The sequence below is a fragment of the Podarcis raffonei genome, chromosome 2 (genome assembly GCF_027172205.1).
Source record: "Podarcis raffonei isolate rPodRaf1 chromosome 2, rPodRaf1.pri, whole genome shotgun sequence".
Lineage (NCBI taxonomy): Eukaryota > Metazoa > Chordata > Lepidosauria > Squamata > Lacertidae > Podarcis > Podarcis raffonei.
Window position 1 is genome coordinate 30,978,214 of NC_070603.1, and position 25,343 is coordinate 31,003,556.

The 25,343-nt window shown below is 44.8% G+C and overlaps 1 protein-coding gene across 2 annotated transcripts in view; it reads left to right on the forward strand.

The window, feature by feature from the left end:
* The first annotated feature begins 1,184 nt into the window (after positions 1-1,184).
* RBFOX3 (RNA binding fox-1 homolog 3) overlaps positions 1,185-25,343 on the forward strand; it is a 347,425-nt gene continuing 323,266 nt past the window's right edge. Inside the window, exon 1 of one of the 2 annotated variants that reach the window (XM_053375575.1) lies at positions 1,185-1,472. The gene's annotated coding sequence lies outside the window, so the exon portion shown is untranslated. The remainder of the gene's footprint in view (positions 1,473-25,343) is intronic. The other variant, XM_053375574.1, reaches the window with a different exon arrangement.

Below are 25,343 nucleotides of genomic sequence, written 5' to 3' on the forward strand. Positions count from 1 at the left end.
AGTTTTGCAGGGGAGGGCATTCTGTGACCGGGATGCCATGACCCAAAATGATCCCCTCTCTAGTTGCCACCAGCTTCCCCTCCAACAAGGAGGGAACAGAGAAAAGGCACTCGTCTTAGAGTTAGGGCAGAAGGCAGGGCAAAATATTGTGTATATGTGTGGCTCCAATGGGTGTGAAGAAGCAGGGAGTTAGCAGCACTGGATCTAGGGCAGTGTGGGTGGTTCCTCCGCACAGGGTGTCAAGCTGAGGGGGCGCAAAATCGAGAAGACACATAATTGACAAGACGCATTTCGGGGTGCCATATTTTGGCCTTGCACAGGGCACCATATTATGAAAGATTGCAGAAGTCCTTCCCCTGGAGTTCGGCACTGCTGGTAGGCAGCAACTTGCAAGGAACAGTTATGCTGGAGAGACATGTAGGGCGAGTGCAGCTGGCCACATTGCTCTGTAGGCTGCTGCTTGTGAGAAGAGCTGCTTCCAAGTTTTAGAAATCCAGAGGAAAGCACTACCTGCTGCTAAGCATCCTGCAGGTGGGGAGGTGCTGCTGGCTGCCTCGAGGACAGAGAGGGGCATTACAAAGTGGTGTGACCCTAAGGTGGTTTGGGGGAACTTGTGGGTGAGAGAGGCAAAGCGCATGGGCTTGATGTGCAGGGATACCTTTGGGATGCAGCTGTTTGGTGGGGAAGTTTCAGAAGGAAGAAGGCTCCGGAGGGAAGGATGAGATGCCTTTGGGGGAGAGGAATGCCAGTCAGCTGGGGCTGGAGCAGTTATTTGAGGCAGGGGTGGAGAAGGGAGAGCTCCGAGCGCACCAGAGAGTTCAGCCCCCTGGTGTCAGGGCGAGAGGATGGCGAAAGCACCCTTGAGCACGTGCAGAGTGCCGTTCCTTCCCTACAGCTTGCCCTCAGACAACTGGGGCAGGCTTAGATTGGGGGGTGCGGGTTGCCCAAGCATACGAACGGCTTGGCCCCTGGCAGACTGTTGGGACTTGTCGGAAACTCAGGCTTTGGGGAAGGTGGACGGACAGACAGACCGGGGGGGGGGGAGAGGCGCTTGCTCTGCGAGCCTTTCCCTCCCTGCGCAGCGCGGCAGGGGGGGTGTTGGTAGGGGGAGGGGCGGGCGCGGGCGCGGGCGCGGGCGCAGGTGCTGCCGCACGTGGCCTCTTCGGGGCTCCCCCTCCCCCGCGACGGGGGCGGGTTCGCGCGCTCCCTTCTTCGCTCGCTCGCTCGGGGCTACAGGCGGCTCGGGCGCAGCCGCGTGCTCTGCCAGCCTGCCAAGCCGGAGCCGGGCGCACAAGAGCCTCCTCTTCCGAGTCCTTCCTCTCCTCGCTCGGCGCGTCCAGCCGCCTCCTTTTCCTCCTCCTCCTCCGTCGTCCTCCTGCCACCGGGCTGCCCCGGGGATGTCGCTCGTGGCGAAGGGACCCGGGGCTCCTGCACTCGCCTGCCCCCGCCGCAGGGACCACTGAGAGAGAAGCGTGAGTCACCCGCCAGAGCTGCCCGGGCGCCGCCTGTCGCCCGGGCTCGCCTTCCCTCACCGCGGTTTTTTTCCTTTCTTTTTTCCTTTTTCTTCCCTCTCTCGCGCTCTTTGGGGGCTTTTGCGCGGGAAAGGGGGTCTCTGGCCTGGGTCTTCCCCCTCTCCTCAGGGGCAGTCCGGAGAGGGGAGGGGACGGAGGCGCGCGCACGAGGCGAGCTGGGGTGGTGGGGGGTGGGAAATCCCCGTGGTGTCAGGGAAAAGCCTGGCTGAAGGCGCAGCCGGCGCGCGAGAGCTGTGAGGCGCGGGGTTTGGAGGGGGTGGGGGCGGGGGTGCCGCTGCCAGTTCTCCCTCCCGTCGGTGGTATGTGGGGCCGCTTCGAAGCCTGACTCTGGCAGATGATTCATTCCTTGCGGGGGAGGCGCGGAGACACTTGGCTAATCCTCCCCCCAATAATGGCGAGCAGCGTGCGCGCTTCGAGGGGTGTGGGGGGATGGGATGGTGGCGCTTAATCTCTCTTCTGCCGTTTCTTCTGGCGTGTTGGCGAGGTCTCCTCTACGACCCCCACCACCCCACAGCAGCAGCAGTTGCCCTCCCCCCTCCGCTCGCCGCCCCCTCGCTCCGCGGTGGGGCGCGCAGAGAGATTCCCAGAGTGGAGTGGCGCATTTCTAGTTCCAGGGTGACACGACACTTGACCTCGCGTCCCTGCAGTGTGATGATCCTCCGCTCTGGAAAACTCCTAGGTGCGCTTGGGAGCAAGTGCCCGTGAACTCGGCGGGATTTACTTCTGAGTAAACATGCGTGGGCTGGTGCTGTGGGTGCTGGAAAATCTGGTCGATGGTAACTTGTAGATCCTTCCTGTTTTTGGCTGTGGGGAAGAGAAGATTGACCTGGGTTTAATTCGCCCGGGGGGTGGCGGCGGCGTGGGGAAGAGATGCTGGGAGTGTTAAGTGTGGGGTGGAGGAGCCTGTTTTAGTGAAGCCGGATGAGTGCTTAAACTTTCTTATTTAAAGGTTCGAGGTTGAAACTAGTGACATTTGGGGATCGTAGTGCCGCTGGCTTTGCCCACCTCCTCGGTTGCAAGCTCGGCTAAGAGTGGCGGGTGGGGGTAGCGCAGAGCAAAATCCCTCTCTTTATTGTTTCTTCTGCAGCCTTCATAGAGAAGTTGGGTTGCTGTGCAGAATAACAATACCGAGCTAAGCTCCCTGAACAGATCTGCAACACCATCCCAGGCTGAATTGCCAGAGACGAGAAGGGGAGAGGGGATTTATAACCTAGCGGTGCCTTTCCAACCCCCAACCCCCTTTCCCCTTGTGTTATCACACACACATTATTACACCTCAGCAGGGAGCTCGCAATGAGAGCTTCCCTTAGAAATCATTATGGAAGCAGTCTGGAGCAAACTAGCTCCAGGGGAAATGGGAGATAACTTTAGCAAGCGCCAAGCCGCAAAGCCAAATACCAGCTGTGGTTGAAGATTACAGTATTGTGCCAATTCATACCTTGCCTTTTGTCTCTCTCCTCTCCCCCTCCTCCTTCCACCTTTTACAGATTTGATATTTATACAGCAGTTGGCTGGCTCTGTTCTTTTGGCTTTGTTAGATGTAGCGTGTGAGTATGCTCTGGAGAAAGGAGAATAGACTAAGGGGCAGCATTGTCTTTAAACTGCTTCTCCCCCCCCCCCCATGGTTTGTGTGGGGTGGGTGGGAGGAAAACCCCTCAGTTACAGAACCAGCCAAAAGAAACTCAAGACCAGCTGATACTGCGGGGAAGGGGATGGGCGGGCTGCAGTTGGGGGTCTGGCTTGGAGATGAACTGTAGTGTGATTTGGAGGAATGAGGCAATGGGTCTGCATTCAAAATTCCAGCCTAGCCTTGGACTTCCTAGTTTATCCTAGTTTAGGGGTCACAGTAAAATGGTACAGTCGGGGCCTATGCTTCTGGATTGGCCCTGGAGCACAAAATTAGAAGCATAGGATGTGACTTGGGATGAAAAGAGCCACCTTTTCCCGCTGAGACTGGGGTTGGCAGTGCAAACTGTTCAGACAGTGTAGACTGGCAGCCTGTTCCCATCAACCACATGAACTAGGGGGGCTGGCTCAGTGGTGTGTGCACACCTGAGTGTGCTATGGGTGTCTTTAGGTTGGTAACCGAGAACTAATAAATTTGGAATAGCAGTGGCCTGTCCCTCTGTGTTCTTGGTGAAGCAAGATCAGGGCTGTAATGCTGCACAGTAACTGCTTTATTGATAGGGGCACGATAGGCATTTTCTCCAAAGCTGATGAGGGTGTGTGCAGATTGCCTCAGGTAGGGGGCCAGGAAACGCTTTATGGTGCCATTGGAAGGTTTCTGATCAGTTTCTTCTGCATCTAGACACACAAAGCCATACACTTATGAAACTTATGCGTGGGTGAAGTTATATACAGCATTTTGCTGGTGCTGATGGATGAATAAATAACTTCTTGGCAAAATAATGGCAACAGATGTAAGTGTCCTCATAGTTTGTAACTATTATTGTTTTTTTCCTAAACAGCAGACACTTCATACTAGAATATGCTGGGATGAAGTTTTGTCCTTTCCCGCCGTTTCAGTTTTAAATAATGCCAGAATAGGTGTTGTTTAATTGAATAGACCCATTAATAATTACGTCTTGTAAGCTATGAAATTTGCATCATCCCCCCCCCCAGTCTGCAACCCACCCACGCCAAATTATGTTTGCATTTTGGATTTTTAACGGAGATCTTAATTAGGTCCTATTGTAATATTCCCATTAACACTAATTAAAACCAACCCCTCTAGGTGAATGCAAATTGTAAAGAAAAGAGCTGAATGAAGGGTAGGCTGATTAAAAGGAAGGAAAGGGTAAGGAGTATATATGCCAGCTCAAATGTGTATTTGGGATGTATAAGTCTTCCTTTCTTCCTCCTTTCAGTTCTTCTGTTCTCCTTGGAGCCTGTTGTGCGACTGCAGGAGGAAGAGAAAAGGATATATGTGGCAGGCTCTGCAGTGGCAAGGGTCAAGTGAGGGCTGTAAAACAACCGTTACTATTTGCACCTTAACTTTCATCTTCTGTTGGAGACCAGTGGCGATTCTCAAACGTTTTATTCTAAACAAAAGTCTGGCATAAGTAAGCTTAGGTTGGATTTGAGGGAGGAAAAGTGAAATACCCTTTGCATTAAAACCAACAACATCAAAACCTGCTGTGTTACAGAGAATACGTACATACCAGAATTTCTGTGGTCCTGTGTATTGCTGTTTTACAGTGAAATGAGACTGTATGCATGGTGTTGTGATGGTGTGGGCTTTGCTTTCATGTAAATCTGAACCAGTGTGCCTCCTAGTAGGGAAACACATTCGCCTTTGGAATGTGGCATTTTCGCTCTGTTCCAACTGGTAGAGTTTGCAAATGGCAAAAAGATGCTCGTCAGATTTTGAAGTGGTGACATCTTAACTCATGGGGTTCCAAGGTGGTGTTCCTGTTCAGTCGTGAGCAGGGTGAAATTTCTGCCTTAAGGGATTGGTTTTGGTGAAGCTGCCTGCATCTCAATAAGACTCCCACACCTGACTCCTTCCCAAACTAGGATAGAATCGTACAGTTGGAAGGGACTCCAAGGGCCACCTAGTCCAAACCCCCTGCAATGCAGTAACCACAGTAACCCTGAAAGATGGCAATCCAACCTCTGTAAAAACCTCCAAAGGAGGAGAGCCCACCATCTTCCGAATGCATGCCTACTGCCTCATTTCTCCAGAAAACAGATCTTGAGGCAAAGAAGAAAAGTCAACCAATTGCATAATATTTGGTTTAGAAGAGTCCAGTTTCCTGGTTTTAGATTTTTATAAGGTAATTTCACTGTCGGTTTTGATTTTTCAAAGTGGTTTTCAGGATAGTGTCTTTGTTTTGTGCTAGGGGAATAGTATATGATGTTATAATTGCAACGGGAGACTTACTGTTCTTTAGAGGCTATAGTCTGAGGCAGGCAGCACTTGTCCCAATAAACACCTCCACTGCAGTGGAAGAGACTAAGGAAAAGTTCCCTCACCCCACCCCAGCCATTTTCAATATGCTCACAAGGAACCTTCAGACCACATTGTGATTATTTAGCACAAGGCAGAAAATGTGAGAAATGGTCCTGGGAATAACAACAAGTTCTTGCATACCAAAAGCTTCATTCCCTGTGCTTGCAGTGATACCATGCACTGTCCAATCTCAAACATTTAATGGCATATAGACAAAATTCTGAAAGGTTCAGTGCAATAAAAGTCACTCTAACAATTAAAATACTGTTGTATAGCATTCATGGATCCTCATTGTGTGTTGCAGAACCCTGACTGCTACTATGCACTGTCTGTCACTCTGTGTGTTGAGTGTACGGTCAGGTGGGGAAAGTTTGAGTTGTGTCTGTGTGCTTGGTGATCATGCTTGAGGCCTGCATCTATTCCCCTGTGCAAGAAATGTCAGGGCTTTTCTTGTTCTTGGGACTGAGAAGGTTGAAAGAGAGCCTTAATTTATGGCTGTTATACTTGAGCCTATAAAGTTGAACCAGGCTAATATAAAATAAGAGTTGGTCTGTAATTTTTCACTTAAGTTTTTGAGCAATAAAAAATACCGTTACTATTTGTATATAATTGCTTTTCATTCGTCCTCCGTAACCTTTACAACAATTATGCACGGGAGTGGATATTTTTACTACATTGTGTTATGTATTGGTTTGTGTGGATTGGGGACTGAGGATGATAGTGACTTGCCAAAGACCTCCAGTGATGAAGACTGGAGGGACATCATTACTGAGCTAAGGCTTGAATGGGTACGTCAAGCTCTCTCCCCCCCCCCATGCCAGACAGGAGGTGTTCCTGTAGGGCAGGGTTTCCTAAGGAGGGATGGTGGAGGGAAAAAGCTATGAAGATTGTTAGTGGTCTTGGGGGCAGAGCTGGCCCAGCCATTAGGCAGGGGCAAGGTGAGGCTGCTGCCTCAGGCAGCACTCTCATGGGTGCCCTGCCTGCCCTGCTACCTTCATCAGCAGTGGAGAAGCAGCAGCACCATCAGCACCAATTTCAGGCAAGATCGTGTCTGTTTTGGACAAGCTCTCACCTGAAATTGGCATGCTCCTGCCTGAAATCAGCGCCAATGGCAGCACTGTTTCTCTGCCAGCAGCAGATGCAGAAGGGCGCGTGGAGGTGGCAGATGCGGCAGTGGCAGAGCAGGTAGTGGTGGTGGCAGGGACAGGTGTGGTGGTATCAGGACAGGGTGGCAAATCTCATTTCACCTCAAGCGGCGAAAAAGGATGTGCTCTCCCTGCTTAGGGGTCTAAGGAACAGTTTGTGTCATTCTTAAGGAGCAAAGTTTACAGTACAGTATATTGAGAAGAAACCTAGAAGTCGTAAATTGAAAGCCAAATGATAGCCTTTCATACCAAGTAATGAGTCTCTCTCTCTCTCTCTGGGCTATAGTCCCTGAAGGGAAAATTAAGCAAAAACACTTGTAAATCCCAGGTTTTTGCAGGGCTACACAAGCTCAGTGCTGCAGTCCTAAGCACCTTTATGCAGAAGTAAGTACTGCTGAAATTAAGGAACTTAATGCTGAGTAAATACAGGTTTGAGATGAAATTAAAGTTCTTCATATCCTTGCAATGGAATTTTCTTTGTCAAATGTTTAAAAGCCCATTGCGTGCCCCATTTTTTAAGAATGCTTTCTAAGGACTGGAAGGAAGCTGGAAATGACCCATATCTGACATAGTAGAGAATCTTTCCACTTGGGATATTTGCCTTCAGAAATCTCACGCACAATGCGAAAATGGCTTCCTTGATTTTTAGCTCTTTCCTTTATTGAAAAGAATCTTAGAAAAAGTTTGTACATTGGCTTGGCACCTATTATTATATCATGATTCCAAAACGTTGGCACTCTTACTGGAGGTTCTATAGGTGTTCGATAAAACTACTAGCACATTTGCAAAGCTAAGCAGAGTCTGGTATGGTTTCATATTGCATGGGGGAACTGCATGTTGAGATTCCTGCATTGCAGGGACTTGGACTAGGGTTGCCCTCAGGGTCCCTTCCAACTTTACAATTCTGTGATTCTAAGAAGTCCCAACTTGAAGACTGTGTCTTGAGCAGCTGTTGTGGCTGGTAATTCTTCTATCATTCTGGGATGCTCAGTTGTGTGGGTCTCAGGTGCAGAATTGGAAAGAAGTAGCTTAATTTTCAGCTTTTATTGTTTGTTACGGTCCTTACAAGCCCCACTCAGTAACCAGATCCCTGTTGGCTACTGTAAAAACACAGGAGGAGTGTCCTTGGTGTCACTGACTCCACAGAGGCTAAAATTAAAATAGGAAATTGTTTTTATGGGCATGAAGGACCATCAGAGCTGGCTTGACCTTGCTCACATGTTTTAAGTAGGATAGATTTTTCTCTGTGTATAATCTACATGTTTCTATCTCTTCACTACATTCTGCATCCATATGGCTTAGATGGGGCAAAAATACTATGTGTTTTGTGGCCACCTTGTATTCTGATGCCCAGGTGTGGCCACTACTTCCCAAAAAAGTGCCTCAGGAGGGAGAGAATTGCAATGGAGAAGCAGCAAACAAGGGAAAGGGTGCTTAACCTCCTGGCTGCTGTTCACTGTTTCCACCCTCAATAAGTCCTCTCCTTGCTATTTACCAGACACCTGATTCTGTCAAAAACATGACCATTAGGGTTTGGGGCTGCATAAAATGCGGTTGCAGGCTTATCCTGTCTTAAGGAAGCGTGAGAATCAAAACAGGGTATGTGTCTGTCTGTTTCCATCCGCAGTGGGTGGTTGCCTCAAGTGTGCCCAATGGTAAATGGAACCAGGAGAACAGAGGGAATCGAAAGAGCGTGATTGGCAAGGCACTCTCTTGTACATGGTAGCTGTGCAAAATGGATGCTTAATGGCATTGTGCATAAATGACAAAATAACTCTGTGCGGCCTTGAGCTTTTCATTATTATTGTTATTATAAATTGTGCAATGGCAACGAGTTCTTCCAGCTCCCTGAGAAGTGTTTCCAATGTGATAACAGCTGTTGTTTTAAGGCAGTTGCGGCTTTATCCTAATGGCGAGGTGAAAACTAGATTTGCTCCTAAATGGGTGCTTGTTTACAGTGCTATTGATCTGGAGGTTCTCTGAGACAGCCTGTCTACATGAAAAAGGAACTCCAGCGTGTTCTAACCACATTGCCCCTTTTGCTTTCTGCCTTGGGACATACATGGACCACTTGTGTTTGAAAGGGACTTTGTACTGTAACCACATCCATAAATTGGAGATGGAAAAACTGATATTGTTTACACAAGCATTTGCCTCAAATGAAAGAGGTGAGTTCCTTGGCTAACTCTTTCAACTTCCTTGAGCTTCTGATACTTTCCGATTTGCACATAAATCAGCGGTGAAGGTGAGTTAAGGTGATAATAATTGATTGATTCCGGAGGGCTGTGTGGAGATAAAAAGTTTTTCAGAGACTTGGAGGTGTTGAGTAGAGGAGTTATATACACCCATGGCATATGCAGTCATTTTCGTTTTGTTCTGCCACAGTGTTTGGTCAAACAGGCGTTGCAGGTTTTTGTTAATGCTTCAAGGTCTGTCTTGTGAAATCCACAGCAAGGAGGGATGGCCAAGCAGCCTTGTCTCAAAAATCAATTGCTCCTCTCCAGTGTTAAAAGCAAACACTTGTCAACCCTCAAGGGGGTTCTTCTAGCATTTAGCTTTAATGCTCAAAGGGCACAATTCAAGTTCTCCTCTGCCTGCTGCCCTTTTCTCATGACACTGCAGGTCTTCCGCATATTGGTTTGTCAATTATGTAAGTAGTGCCTTTGATTGATTGATTGATTGATTGATTGGAGTAGCACCTTTCTCCCTTCTCTCCCCTGCACCCCAAATTAGCCGGAACACTTTTAGGAATTTTTTCCCAAGGTTTTTTTTAATCACCGTATTTTTCGCTCTATAAGACACACCAGACCACAAGTTGCACCTAGTTTTTGGAGGAGGAAAACAAGAAAAAAAATATTCTGAATCTCAGAAGCCAGAACAGCAAGAGGGATCACTGTGCAGTGAAAGCAGCAATCCCTCTTGCTGTTCTGGCTTCTGGGATAGCTGTGCAGCCTGCATTCGCTCCATACGCACACACATTTCCCCTTACTTTTTAGGAGGGAAAAAGTGAGTCTTATAGAGCAAAAAATATGGTAAATTTTATTTTCGTTTGTGGTGAAATAATTGGTACATATTTATTTAATTTCATAAAATTTATACACTGCTTAATTGTTTTTTTTATAAAAAACCCCTCAAAGCAGGTTACAAAGAATATGTCCATTATTAATAACAGTTTAGTCCTAACTATGTCTACTTAGAAGTAAGTCCTGCTAAGTTCAGTGGTGCTTATGCCCAGGTAAGTGGCTTTAGGCATCAGAATCGCAGCCTAGTTAGCCTTTAAAAATAAGAGAAATGCAGTTTTCCTTTGAAGTGAAATTCACTAGTTCTGAAGTTGCTTGCAATGTGCCCTAGTCAATTTCATCACACTGAATTTGTATGGGGCTTGGAGAAGACAGCAGAGGTAGGAAAATAGAGCAAACAGGGCTGCTCCATTATATGTGGATAGTCATAAAACTATAGGTGCTGCTGCAGACCCTCCAAGTCTCCCTATTTACTAGGGACAGTCCCGGATTTACAGAAGCTGTCTCAGTTTCTGATTTGATCCCAGAATGTCCTGCCTTTCCTTAGGACATCCCTATTTTCATTGGAGAAATGTTGGAGGGTATGGAGTTATGTGACCCCCGGGCCAAGAAGAAAAGTAACTATACAACCTTTAGAAGACATCTGAAGGCAGCCATGTATAGGAAAGTTTTTTAATGTTTAATATTTTATTATGTTTTATATATGTTGGAAGCCACCCAGAATGGCTGGAGCAACCCGGTTAAAGTGGGCGGGGTATAAATATTATTAATATTATTGGACTAGGATGTCCCTGTTTTCATCAGAGAAGTGTTGGATCAGGGGTGCTGTTCCGATTGTCTTGGAGAAATATTCTTTGGTGCACATCCAAGCTCTGATAGTTCTTTGGAATTATTTTGTAGTTCTCTGTCCCTATCAGGAATGAGGTTGAATTGTTCATCCTTATCAGCATCAGATCCTGCCAACCTAGCAGTTTGAAAGCACAAAGTGCAAGTAGATAAATAGGTACCGCTGCGGTGGGAAGGTAAACGGCATTTCCGTGCACTGCTCTGGTTCGCCAGAAGTGGCTTAGTCATTCTGGCCACATGACCCGGAAGCTGTATGCTGGCTCCCTCAGCCAGTAAAGCGAGATGAGCACTGCAACCCCAGAGAGGCGTCCGCTACTGGACCTAATGGTCAGGGATCCCCTTTACCCTTTACCTATCAGCATCAAATAATTGCATCCTGAGGCAGTCTGGGTAGCTTATGTGCATTTGTAAAGTTTTGAAGTTGCTACTGCAGTTGTTTGCAGCTGTTGCTTCAAATTGGGCTGGCAGGTAAGACAACACAGATCAGTGTGCTAGCCAGCAGATTCAGAACAGCGAATGCTCCACCATTGGCCAGTGTTTTACCAGCATTGCTCTGCTGTCACCAAGACAGATTGGCAGGTAATAGTGTGATAAGATGCCTGTAGACTGCAGGTTGCTCTCCAGATTGTGTTGCCAGGCCCTGTCTGGCTTTCTCAGTCTGCAGAGGAATCTGCAATAACTCAGTGGGACTGTAAGACTGGAGTCCAGTTTAATCTGGGCTGGACTGGTGAGACACCTAGGGATTAGATAAATAAGTGCCAACTGAAGATTTGTTGGGTTTTTTTGTTTGTTTTTGCTTTCAAGGTAGTTTATCTAGTCCCATGGGCTGCATTTACTCATTCAGTCTGTAAATGCAGATTTTTTAAGTGCACGCATTTGCTAAATTAGTTTGTCATCACAATTTTTCAAAACATACCAGCTGATGGCAGATAAATGCCTTTTGAAGGTTACTTGAGATAATAAAAAGTGCATGTAGGGAACTCCTTAATTTATCGGAGCATTTTTATAGTATATCATGTAGCTGGGATACAGTAAATAATTCGCTCTTGTAAAACATCTAGGGCAAGTGTAAAAAAAAAGATGAGAAAAAGAGGGGGCTGGTTTTCAATGCCCAGTCAGAGCCTAAGCAGTGTTGGTAGCAGTAGTGGGGAATCTTCCCTGGCCAGTGGGCCAGATTCTTATCTCCTTACCCTGATGAGCCAAATTTGACATGTGAGTGGGGGCACCTACCTGTCAATCACCTGATGTCACTATGATGTCTGGTGATGCTGTGCTTTGGAGCCCAAATGTGGCACGTGGCTGCTGGAAGGCTTCCCTGTACTGTTCTTTAAACCTCCAGAAACTAAAGGAGAAGGGCTGTTAGTGGTAGAGCATCTGCTTTGCATGCAGACGGTCCCAGGTTTAATCTCTGGCATCTCCAGGTAGGGCTGGGAGAAACCCTGCCTGAAACTCTGAAGACCTACTGCTAGTCAGCGGAGGCAATAATGAACCAGATGAATCAATGGTGTGACTCAGTATAAGGCAGCTTACTATGTTCTTATGTAAAGCCATAAAAGTGGTATACAACAAGATACACATAAGAGAACATACAAGGAACTAAAGTTCTAAAAACAGTTAAAACCATTCCTACAAGCTCTAAAACCAATAAAATCATTCCCACAGATAGCAATTAATTTTCCACAAATGACAGGGGGAGTCATCTGAAATGAAAACATCTTTAGCAGGTGCCTAAACATCATGATGCTAGGTGCCTAATTTTACCTGGTATCCGATTCCAGGGGGCTGGAGCTGAAACCCTAAAAGCCCAGTTCCTAGTACAAGCTGAGCACATCTCTAGGGCACGTGGTATTCACAGCAGTATCCTCATCTGAAGAGCACAGTGGCTGGACAGGGGATGTATTGAGCACTGTAACTGGTTCGATGTTCTTTAGGAATTAAAATGCCAAAGCCAAAACCTTGAACTACAGCTGGTAGCATATTGGCAGCCAGTGCAGTTCCCTCAGTAGAGGTGTTCTATGATGTTGATAGGATGCTGCAGTCAACAACCTAGCTGCTGCAGTCTGAACCAGCTGCAGCTTCCAGTTTATGACCGGGAAACCCATGTGGATTGCACAGAAGTAATCCATTCTTGAGGTTACCAGTTCCAAAGTATCTTGGTCCAGGAATGGTAGTAACTGTCTTACCAACTGAAGCTGGTAAAAGACATTCCTAACCACAGAGGTCACCTCTGCCTCAAGTGACAAAGATGGGTCCAGGAGTACCCCAAAATCACATACATGTTCCTTCAGAGGGAGTGCAACCCCATCCAAAACATGTAACTGATTATCTCCTGAACACAGGAACCATGCACCCACAGGGCCTCTGTCTTTCCAGGGTTTAAGCTCAGTTTACTGGCTCTTATCCAGCCTACCACTGCGCCCAGACATTGGTCCAGAGTCTGCCTGGCCACTCCCAGTTCAGATGTTCTGAAAAGCAGATGCCAGAAACTGCCCTAGCCACTCTTGTTCACTAACTAGAGTTTTCCAGACATCCTGCAAGGGCAATCCAACATGAAGTACAGTACACATTGCTGTTGTTGTTGTTTAGTCGTTTAGTCATGTCCGACTCTTCGTGACCCCATGGACCAGAGCACGCCAGGCACTTCTGTCTTCCACTGCCTCCCGCAGTTTGGTCAAACTCATGCTGGTAGCTTCGAGAACACTATCCAACCATCTCGTCCTCTGTCGTCCCCTTCTCCTTGTGCCCTCCATCTTTCCCAACATCAGGGTCTTTTCCAGGGAGTCTTCCCTTCTCATGAGGTGGCCAAAGTATTGGAGCCTCAGCTTCACGATCTGTCCGTCCAGTGAGCACTCAGGGCTGATTTCCTTAAGAATGGAGAGGTTTGATCTTCTTGCAGTCCATGGGACTCTCAAGAGTCTCCTCCAGCACCATAATTCAAAAGTACACATAATTCAATACTACACATTGCAGTAGTCCAGCCTAAATGTGGCAGGGTGCAAGTAACAATGGCCACATCTACATGATCCAGGAAAGATTAGAGTTGGTGCAGATTAAACTGGGTAAAGGCGCTCCTGGCCACGGCTCCATGTAGGTCTCTGGACAGGGCTTATGATGCAAGGCAAGGCGGTTGACTCAGGTGGCATATCTGGCCCCAGGGAACACACCACTCACTGCCATGCCCCCGCCTCCTACTCTTCTGTGGGTGTGCCCCCTGCCACAGCAGAGGAGCAGGCAGCAGTGGTGGGGGGCTTTGCCTCAAGTGGCAAAACATCGCGGGCCAGCCCTGTCTCCTGAACCAATATTGGGTCCAGGCGCTGTCCTAAACTGTAGACATTTTCCTTCAAGAGACGATCAAGGCCTTCTAGCACAGGCTGTATGTCTCAGCCAAGATCAGCTCACCTACTGACCAAAAGCATTTCTGTCCTCTCTGGATTAAACTCCTGTTTATTAGCTGAGATCAGTCAATTTAATATTCAGTCTGTGTACGTTCTCTTTTCATGAATGCCCTTTGATTCTCTCTGCAGTGTTGGGGAGTTCAAATGACTTATTGAAAGTATTCTCTTTGTCCAAGTTGTACATGTCCTTAACATTCCCACTGCTGTCCAGTGTAATTCAGTTTTGATTTCATTCCTGATAATATCCATTACACTACTGAACCTTAGTCCTAATCTGAAAACAAGCCATCCCAGCCATTATGTTTTTCTTGAACTTGAAGAGAACCAAACCTTATATGAAAGTTTTTGTTTAAGTGAAACAGAAAAGAAAATTCAAGTTACCAGTGCTGAATTATCTTTTATTTCTTTTGAGAGCCAGATGTGCTAGTACATTCATTGGCATCAACCAGAATGAATAATGGTTACATAAAACAAACAATATCTGGGAAGATTTTTTTGATTTGTCAGGTTTATTGTGCTCTTCCATCTTCAAGGGCTGGGAAGCAGCAGGTGAGGTGGAGGCCTACTGCTCTACTGCTGCAATTTGCTGTAACAAGCCAAAGATAAGCAACACGGTGGAGGAAGGGGGCAGGTAACAGGATTTCTGTGCACTACAGAGTTTCTTAGCCGTGCTGAAGTGATCGTCTTGTTTTGTAGCTGTTAAAAATATTTCTGAAATCCTGTCTTTTACTGGAAAACCAGCACATGCAAAGTACTAAAAAAATCAAAACAAGGTAGCTCTGGCACAGATAGGTTGCATCTTTGAAGCATCTTTGATTCCAGGCAGTACAGGACTCTCCAAGTTTCCAGAATGGATGGGCTTTTTATTTAAACTTTGTACATATACCCTTCTTATTGGATCTTTCATTACTGAGTAATAATCCAAGATTTCTCCCCCTGTTTTATTCACTCTTGAGTTGTAGTCCTTTCTCCTGGGTAACATTTAACCATGCAGTGAAAGGATTTTGTTTTTTCAATATTATGGAGATACGAATTATCTTAGAAACAGTACCATGCAATCTCTCACCTGCTGGCCCAATTAGACCCACCAGGCCTCTTGATTTGGCCCGTGAGACTGTTTTGGGTGATCCAGTGACACCAGGCATAGGGAAGTTTAAGTCGCTGCTGCTGCAAAGAAAGGGTTGGAAGTGCACTCCAAGGCTTGGCGGGCTCACACAATTCCTCCTTCGCAGCTGCAGCTTTGAAAACTTGGCACCTTTCCCTGTTGCCCTGACTTTGGCAGGGATCAGATCTACTTGGAAGTGATGGGGAGCATTCATCATTTTAATGTGAGTGATGCTAATTCTGTTTTCCCATGTGAACCCAAACTGGGCTGGTTTAGGTGTGCTGAACCAACTATTCCAAGCTTATTGGCTTAAACCAGAGCTGTATCAGGTGCAGCTAGACCTAAAGGAAACGATATAGCCCCTTAACACCAGACCAGTGTCCCTTCTAATCCAGTATCCTGTTCTCACAGTGGCCAACCAGCCTATGGGAAGCACCAAAGCAGGGCCTGAATATTAACAGCATTCTCCCCACTTGTGATCCCCAGCAATTGGCATTCAGGAGGATGCTGCCTTCAACCGTGGAGACAGAATATAGCCATCATGATTAGTAGCCATTCATAGCTTTATCTTCCATGCATTCGTCTAATCCTCAGTTTTAAGCCACTCAAGTTTGTGGCCATCACCACATCTTGTTGAAACAAATTCCAGAGTTTAACTATGTGCTGTGTGAATCAGAACACTGGCTTTTGTTGACAGGCTCATAGATTTTAATTGGAATTTCAATGTATTAATGGCAAAGAAGGATTAGAACACTTCCCCTTCATTTTCACCCTGTTCACTGAATCCAAGCACTCCTGATTCTTCTTAGGTTACTGTTTCCTCAGATGTGCACAGAATATCGGCCTTCTATTTGTAAATTGGCCTTCCCTGTTTAGAGGACTGTGGAGTAAAATGAAAGTTTTATCAAAAATGTGCTTTTGACTGAATGGAATTCAGTGTGGATAAAAAAAGCACATTCAATTTACGCCTGATCCAGCAAAGCTTCTTCTGTGCTTCTTCTATAGATCTCCATAGTTGGTTCAGGTAGAGAGGGAGAGTAAAAGAAGGAAAATATCCTTGTTCTGTGGGTGTGGGATGTAGGAAAAGACACAACCTCTGCAAAGCTTATTTCCTCCAGGTCTGCATGTTTAATACATTTTTAAAGAGGGTCAGGTTTGTGTACATATAGTGATGAACGTGCCTTGGAGATACATCTGTATTTTCAGGATCTGGGTCAATAAAAGGAACTACTTCGGGAGGCAAGAGGATAGCCTATAACTTATGCGGAGAGAGGGTCAGAAACTGCCATTTGTTGACAGTCTTGAAATATCCGGATCTCCCCAGTTACCCTGAATGTCCACCGTGGGTTTTTCTTTTTCCATTTTAAAGTTTTAATTTTTAAGAGATGGCTTCCTAAAAATAAATAAATCTTATTTCAAACAACCAGCATTCAAATTGTGCATACACTGTAAAAACAGCACAAGAGTTCTGCTTAATCAAAGCAATTTATTCCTTTCATCAATTTGTCAGTTTTACTTTTGGCAACTGAAAATGAAAAGTAACTTTGCTTAAAGATTTAGGTCATGTTGGTAGATTGTAAGCAGCAGAACATAACATTTTTTAATATGTGGGAACCCTTCTAATATTATGCATTTGGAATGCCCTGAAAACTAGTCAAAAGTCTGACAATGTTGGTATGCAATTAGTTATTAGCTTCTACTCCTGTTGCTTTTCTTCCAACTTGTCGGTCATTAATTTTTTTGTAGGGCCATGCAAATAATAGTTAAGCACCATACAATAATTAACTGCTTATTTGATTGATAGAATGTGTATAATCCAGAAGCACCTCCACTGGCTATCGCCGGAGGATTTTAAAGGTAAAAAGTGGGCAATTTTTATTCTTCTTTCTTTTGACTGCATGAACAAGTAAAACTATTGAAGCTTGGCTTGTGGGTAAATACTTTGCACATTTCTTTTGTTCTTGTTAAAAGCAACATAAACCCCTTTGCTAGCTTGGGAGCTGTGTTAGAACCCTCTAAGTCACAACTAGTCTGAATAGGTTGTTTGTTAGCTGATAGTGCTAGATGGGACAAAACTGAAGCATTTGGAGCAGCTGGTTGCGTTACCATCCTTGTACAATTTTCTCTCTTGGTTGTTTTTTTATTTTGAGGGGAGGGAGTTTACTTGTGTGTACTAGATGTACTACAAGTAAAATAAAGGACAGCACACACACACACATTGTTGAGATCTCCACATCTGTACCATGTGTATGCACTTAGATTTTGCCAACTTTAGTCTTAGTAGGTGGGTTGTGCTAAGAACATCCCTTGTGGTGTTCTTTGCAAAACTGTAGCTCTTCAATGTGTTAAGATAAATTCACACTGGTGGGGTGCTTGACTATTTACTGCACTTCTTTTTTTCCTTTGTAAAATTTAGGCTTCTGTTTTGGTGGGGAGGGAAGGCGGTTCATGATGGCAGCTATAGTGTAGTAGTTTCCTGCAAGCACATTGTAGATCCCTGCCTCTTCCCTGCTGCATCAATAAATCTTGCCTGTGTATCACTTCTCTGCAGTCACCCCAGAGGATGAAACAGAACCTCACCTCCGCTTGCTGAATCACAGGTGGACCCAGGTGAGCCTACACATTTGTAACCTCACCAAGCAGAGGACAAGCAATCCTTAAGAGTAAATCAGCAGGCAGATTTACAGTGGCACCTTGGGTTACATACACTTCAGGTTACAGACTCCGCTAACCCAGAAATATTACCTCGGGTTAAGAACTTTGCTTCAGGATGAGAACAGAAATCGCGCAGCGGCAGCAGGAGGCCCCATTAGCTAAAGTGGTGCTTCAGGTTAAGAACAGTTTCAGGTTAAGAACTGACCTCCGGTACGAATTAAGTTCTTAACCCGCGGTACCACTGTACTCTTCTGATCAATGGACAATTAAAAGAGTTGCATACTGTATTCAGAAGACAGAAAAGCCTCTAAGATCCTGCTATAGAATAAACTGGACTCTGTTTCTTGAACTGTATTTAAGGGGGTGCTTATTTACATTCCCGGAAGCCTTGTTAACAAAACTCTGTCACACTTTGTGACCATGCTCTCTTTGGTGTGAGGATGACATATCCCCCAGCACCACCAATCAAATTTAAGAAGTTGATTCTGCTGCAGTCTTGCCAGAGGCTGGATCATCACAACAGGAAAGAAGCTTCACCAGCATTTCTAGACATTTCTCTTTTAAAAAGCACTCTGGGCGCTTGGAAATGAAGAACTGCAGCAAGAGTTGAACCCTCCCTCCACCCCAAAGCAATTCAGGAAAAGGGCCAAGCCTCCTTAAGGAAAACTGGTGTGTTCTTCGTGCAGTGGCAGATCTTGGGGTCTGAAATTTCAGCAACGCCCTGTGCAGCACCGAAATTCGGTGGCCCACCGCCTCAGTTGTCTGATGTTTTTATTTCTCTCCTCTTTGCTTCTACCTCCTCTCTTTCCTTAAGACAAGCAGAAGAATGGATTTTTTTTTTAAAAAATCTATTTCTCGCTGGTGAAATCTGCTCCCTCATTGGCTCCACATCTGTGCTGGAATCTTTATCAGCCAAATCTATACATGCAGCAGGAACATGAGGAACAGCTTTTTCTGGATTGTACCACTTGAGACTGCAGGTGGGGGAATCACATAATGGAAGATTCCACCATGCAAGAATCTGCTTCACATAGCACACTAGCCTGTTGGAGCAAAGGAATCAAGGGTGGCATTGTCCCAGACATACTAGGGTTTTGCTTTTTCAAATCTCCAGGTTGTTTGGCTGACAAACTTGTAGATGGAAATAGTGCAGTCCAGGAAAAGCTGCATCATGCAGTTCTCCTTCATGCGTAGATTGTCTCACAATGCAGGGCACTGCCAATGTATAGGCTTAGTGCATGTCTGAAGGTTCCCCAATGGAAGCAATAAATACATTATACAGTGGAAAAACTAAGAAATGTCCAGTTGAGCCCAGCCAGCAATGACAATTAATACAAGGCATACTGTTTCTTGGGTGATTGTAGGTGTGGGTCATTACTTTGTCTTTTGGCCCAGTCAAGGCAATATGGAGTAATCGGCAAGCAGCTTACTATTAACCTTAAAGAGGCACAATACTAATAGGAACTTCTGCATCCCTATATCAAACTAATCTCAGACAATAGGAGGCGGAAGACCTCTGTGCCATTTAAAAAATATCATGGATCAAAATTATGTAATTTAACAGAAATATTCTATATATTCTAAATATTCTATAATGTATGGTTTAGAAATGCATTAGTTTCACAGTTTACAATCTGGTGACGCATTGGAGTAAGAGTAAAACTTAATATAAGACAGAATGCACTGTGTTCATCAGTCTTGCTTTCATTATTTACTTATTTTCAAAATAGATGAAATTCTGGAAATGTGCTTTAGAAATGTGTTTAAATGTGCTTTTAAACTTTGGATATATATTTTATGATGGGGGGGTAATTGACAGCAGATGTGGGACAACTAACATTGGCTGTTATTTGCTGATCAGGTATATGTTTTCTGTGGTGCAATCTGAGCAGACTGCCAGGTATGCAAGTTCTGTTGAATGTGGGACCACTTAAAGGACATGCTTTTCCTCTGCCAATTTTTCTGTTCTGTGATGGGGCAGAAATTCTTGGCTCGTGCCAAATTTGTCATATATAGCAAAGAGATTCCCAAGTCTTTGAGAACAGAAGAAAAGCAAAATTGATTTCTCCATACCCAACTTACGCAGAGTGTTATCCTCCATCTCTTCCATTTGTATACTGATTCTCACTTGTTTATGTTTTGAAAATTTGATTTTAGAAAGAAAAGTAACCCAGAGCAGGACAACTGGTGGAATTCCCTGCGGACTGAAAACATTGCGGCACCAGAGGTTAATTTTCTAGTAGGTTAGTTTGAGGGTTGTAGAAGTCCTGTTGTCTAAAGTGCTCTTGCAACGCAGGGGTATGCTACCATCTTGGAAACTGACTTGCTCTGGTTTAGCTGGTGGGTAGCTGCACTGCATTGCACACACTGTGTGTGTTTGTGTAGTTATCTCCAGGGTCACATTGTATCGCTGTGCACCTATCTGTGCGGCAGATGCGGATGAAGCATGCTGTTCTGCGCTGAAATACTCTGCAGGTAATCTGCATTAAAGTACATTGTCTGCTGCGGTGAGTTAAAGCAGCATTATAGCAAGGAGAAAATACGCGGGCCGATTCCCATTGTGTTGCGACAGTCTCCATCAATAATACATAAAGAGAACCATTTCTCTCCTTAGTGGGCAGCCGTGGTTGTGTCGCTGGGCTTGCTTGGCCTCCTCGCTGCAAATTTCTTGTACTCGCCACCAGTTTTATAGGTTACTCTGCTTTCAGCAAAGGGGTATTAAATCCTACTTTATTTTGTGGCTTTTATTTTCTGCCTCTTTTGTCTCTGTGCATTGGATGCTCTCTGTGCAGCATGCTGGGGGTTGTGTTTGCAGAAGGAGTGTTTCTGTTTATAATCTGCCTCACTACAATATGTTGCAAAGGTAATTAGGAGTCCTGAGATAGCTCCGTCTCTATCTTTGAAGCAACGAGGCTCATAAAGCTTGATTCAGGGACCTCGTTATCTTTATTTTTTAAAAAAGAAGTTTTTTCCTCCCTTAAAAAAAATTAACTTCCATGAAGTTACCATGGTTACTGCTATACTTGGTGGCTTCTTTGCTTTCCTCTTACCTTAAATGCAGCTGCGCTGCCATTAAGAATTAAAACATCAACAACGGGAACATCCCCAATGTCAGCCAGCCGTAAATCCTGTTTATGTTCCTCATGGAGGGGGGGAAGCTGCAGTGGCGGCAAATGTGGAGGCACCGTGGAATGGGGGGTGTTTTAATGCAGTCCTCTGGAGATGTTGGGAATAGTAAAATGTCTCTCTCTTACATGCTACAATAATTACAGGCAGCAGAAGAGAGAACTCGGAAAGGGACGCAGCATTAGCCTGTACCTGAGAGAAAATGTTTCTTACTCCACTCCCAGCAGACCTCCTTTGCTTCTTGTACATGTCAATTCGGCAGCAAATTGATGTGCTGCACTCAGGCAGCAGTTGGCTAATCCTGCCACTTTCTGCGGTGGGTGGCATGTCGCTTAACTTTGCTGCATGCTGGTATCTACCCTTATTTATATATCCTGGACAAGGAATTTGGTGCCATCCAGATGTTGATGGACACCTGCCTCTGACCATTGGCTGCGTTGGCTGGGGCTGATGGGAGTTGGAATCCCAATGACATCCATTAAGTCCACAAGTTAACCCATCCCATTCCGAAGTACTGCTGCCATCCCGGGTCTCTAGCACTGTTCCTTTCCTGAGCTTTAAAACCAAATGAATTAGAATTGCCAAAGCACATGCTCCATCACTTAGCTGTGGGCCCTCCTATATCTGAATTCTGCACCCTGTTCAGCCTTCACGCTGTGTGGAACGAGGTTATGCCTCTCTGCCTAGGTACTCATCATGTATGTTCTCTTCCAGATAAACCTATGACTTCCAAAGAAATCTCATTAACTTGACATACCCTCTTTGGTTTGTTTTTTTCTTACCTTGTGAAAAGTGGGATTTAAGAGTGCACTTAAAGGAACAATCTCCATACCGATGTCAACTTGACGTTCATCTTAATTGCAATGCTGTTCTGGGCCCCTTTGAATATCTGGAAGCTTCTTTAATGGGGAATGTGGATTTCCATCCAGGGTCACCGGTTGTTGCATGTTGCTGCCACTATGACTAGATTTGGGTCACCAGGAAGATTCAGTGAGGAGGGATCCTGTCGCTGGCCTCCTGGCAGCGGAGTCGATCTTTGTGCTTTGGAAAAATAAATAAAACAGGGTGCTTAGATTCGTCAGCCTCCTTCCAAAGGCCATGGTTGCCACATCTTACATCCCAAGATACGCCCAATGATACTTTGATTGATATTTCCAAAAAGATATCATTACCCAAAATTTGTTCAGTGCTGCTTTAATTAAAAGATAGAAAAAGTTCAAAGACTGGCAGCCAATGAAATAATTGTCCTTGATTATTTGTTTACATATTTATTTATATTAAATCGGATGAAGTGCCTTTCACCCGAAGATCACAGGGCAGTTCACAACATAAATATATGAAATGAAAACACAAAATACATAATAACAAAGCAAAACAAACCAATAACCCCACCTCCCACATCCTTGGAGAGAGGATTCAGAGGAGCCACCCGTTATTTACCTTTTAACTTGTAAATTAATTGATTGAGTTGCAAAAAAACTTCAGATAGATGTTATCCCTAACCAAAACAACTTCTTACTGCAGAAGGAAAGAAGCTATCTTAAATCTCATTCCTTGTTTCAGTAACACCAGAACCAAAATAGTCTCAAAAGATAAAACACGTAATCTTAATTGACAGCCCCGTTGATTAAACTTGACCCTCAACAATCATTATTAGTCAACTAATCTGCAAGATTAAAGCATTTCAGCCCTAAAAATGAATGCTTAGGTGTTGAACAGTTTGATTGCATGTTCTGGCTTTGAAAACATTGCTTACTGCTAACTTGGGCCCTCGTTTGGCCTCTTATCAACTTTTGTGGTTTTAAGAGCAGATTAGAATGTGGTTAGTTAGTGTGGTTTTAGTTGTTGTTTTTTAACTCCCACCCCACCAGCTAAACCACACTTCTGATTTGGACACTCAGTAGACCTTACCATGCTGTACGGGAGACTTTTGGGGAAAATTAAGGTTTGGGTCTACAGTATATGTCTGATGGCATGCATCTCCTGCCTCATACTTCCCTTCCCCCGTTACAGGCCTGCCTCTTAACAATTAAGGTATTGCACTTGTACCCTCCTATCATGCTGCTAAGGCATTTGTGTGTTGGTTTGTGTGTGTTTGTGGGCATGCATGTGTGTGCATACAGGCTACAATATTTCAATTTTGGTTGTTTTCCCCCCTTTGAAAAACAAATCCTTTGGCATACCTGAAGTATCTTTCAGGTTTACTGAAGCTACTTGCTTTTCTCTGTGTGGCTCTGCTTCATCGCTATACTAAGAGGAGCAGTGCCATCCACTTAAGAGGGAATGGTCAGGGAGGTTTCCTCCTCCTCCTTTGTATCCTGTGTGCTATCTTGCTCATTAGAACGTACTCCGATGTCAACAGCCATTGAAACTGGTGGGCATTGGTTACTCCTTGCAAGGATGACAGTCTTTTCACACTTTCTCATGTCTGTGTATGAACTGTGGCTGAATGGTGTCTTCTGTGGTGAAACTCACTTGGCTGCAGTCCTATCCACTCACTGAACCCAGCACAGGATGCCAGTTTTAAAAACCCAATTCCTCGCCAGTTATTGTCAGTGGAAGCCACCTTTAAGTAGTGTTGTGGACTTGTGCCCACAACATGTGCCCAGAAAAAGGCAGAAGACCAAGTCAGGCTCGTAGTAAGAGGGTAGATGAGGAAGAATCAACCTATATTGGTGGCTATGGAGAGAGGGAGAAGAAAGGTAAATAGGCGGGATGACTACAGCTGCTATTTGGAAGCCAGTGGACAGGACTTGTGAGGCTGGGAGAGCACAGCATGCAAGGAGTTGGGATCTGCCAGCTTTGGCTACATTTGCACATAATGCTAAGCTGTGGTTTAACTATGGTTTGTTCAGCAGACCTTTGATTATCTCAGAGCTGAGCAAACACACCATGCCTTGTTTCTCCAAGCTTGTTGGAGAACAAGCCTCTCGGAAGGCAGCCCTGTATCAGGAAGTTTAAAATATTGGACGTTTTATTAAGCTTTTATATGTGCTGGAAGCCACCCAGAGTGGCCAGAGAAACCCAGCCAGATGAGCAGGGTATAAATAATACTAATTATTATTACTTGTTCTGTTTTTTGTGATGCTCTTGCCTCACATCTTTGCAGCTTGCTGAGTATCTGACTTGGTGGTCAAACAAACCATGGCTAAGATTGTTGGTTTCAGAGATTATACCACACCACAGTTAAAACAAGCCAACAACACTTTACACCATGGTTTGTTGGTCAAAAGCAAACCATGGTCAGCGTGCTGGATTCACGTGTTCAAATAAACCATAGTTAGCTAAACAAATCATGGCTTAGCATTGTGTGCAAACTAGGCATTTATTTTGGAATTGATGCAAGGAGATGAACTAAGCAGGTCCTTCTCCAGATGCTACTTGCATGTCTTATCAGCTGGTATAAAAGACACTGACCTGCTAGGGGGGAGAAAAAACCTACTCTCCTTGTGTTCTGTCAAGGGTCCCAGTAACATGAGAAACCAGGGTATATATGACTGGGTTGTACACATTGTATGGGTCTGGGATTGTCAGCTTATTTGTCAGTTACTACTTAACAAGAGAAATGAAAACTTAAGATTAGGAAGTGCCAAGGTAGCGAGTAGTCTATAAAATTCAGGTGATTTTTGAATTCAGTTTATTTTTAAAAAATAATAATAATTGCATTATAATTATGCAACATTGCTTAGGCGATATGCTAGCCAACATATGAGAGCAGTTTAAATTGATGTTAAATTCTCTTGTTCTAACTCAGATTGCCTTGGGTATTAGCACAGAGTCAAATAAAAAGATGAGTCTGCTCTTCTAGAGAGCAAAACAGAATGATATGGGCCAGGTGTTGCAAGACTTTTGTGTACCGATTTGCAATCTCTTGCTCAGGACAATTCCACGAAGGCAGGAAACTGGCAGGGTGGGAAGCAATAAAATTGACTCTTAAAAGCAGTGGGAGCGAAACCTTTCTTTAAATTAAAATGTTGTTAGAAGACAGGATTTGCAATCTCATCCTCTTAGAAAAACACCATCCTGATTTATGCTGCAGTCCTGTGCACGTTAACATGGAAGTAAGGTCCAGTGAAATCAGAGGAACTTCCTTTTGAGTAAGCATGCTTGTACTGTATAGAAATTGAACTTTCATTTTTCTGGCGCATCTACATCTCTTGCTGGGGGTGTTTACACTTGTGCAACTGACCCTGCTATCCTGCCTGGTGCATACACACGTAGTTAATTGGGAGGGATATATTGAGCTAATAGTGACAGGTGATTGCACAGGATTAAAAACAATCCTTTTTGTCTTTGTCTTAAACATTTTTTCCTTTTTCCATTCCCCATTTCTTTTTTCCAGTCCTGCCATTAATATTATTATTATTATTCCCTGATTATCTAAGGAGCAATGTTGATGGAGTTCGAGGAGAGGTAATTGAAATTTGGTCTCTAACCTTTACTGTGATGTTTGTTAAATAATTAGTTGTCCTTTTCTTCTTTTCAATTGCTTTCCTTTCACTCCCCTGCCAGGCTCCTCAGAATGAAGCAAACAATTTTTGCTTGTGCTCCTTTCCCCCTCCTCTTT